Here is a 501-nt window from a genome sequence, read left to right on the forward strand (position 1 = left end):
AAAGGGTTGGACACAGTGCCCACTCCCCCACCCATATCTGGCAATTGAAAGCTGTGGGGAAAGGGGGGTTCCAAAGCTAAGAAACCATTCAACAAGCAGTTCTGATGCACTATACTGGCCCATTCAGGATGAGCACTGTATACTCCGACTGCAGCAGCACAAGTTCAAGTCTCAGTGATACCTTATTGTTATGGTGATTACGAGACTGAATGCAAAGTGTGTATCCCCCATGTAACTCAAAGCCTATCACTTCAAGTCAATACTGTCAAATTTGGAGCTCCTTCAAGTTACATTAATGACCAGGTGACTCCTCAACATGCATCCTGCAAAATACTGTTTTCAATCTAAATGATCAACGACATTAAACCAGTAAGCTTACTTTAAACTAGATGTGGAAAGTTGAAAGGTTGATCTTTTTCCCCTGTGCTGTGGCTTAAAAAAAGGTTCCACTGAACTCTTTGCTTGCAGATTGCTGGATTCAGAGTCCAGAGTGCTAACCAT

Source organism: Etheostoma spectabile, unplaced genomic scaffold, assembly GCF_008692095.1.
Source record: "Etheostoma spectabile isolate EspeVRDwgs_2016 unplaced genomic scaffold, UIUC_Espe_1.0 scaffold337, whole genome shotgun sequence".
NCBI lineage: Eukaryota > Metazoa > Chordata > Actinopteri > Perciformes > Percidae > Etheostoma > Etheostoma spectabile.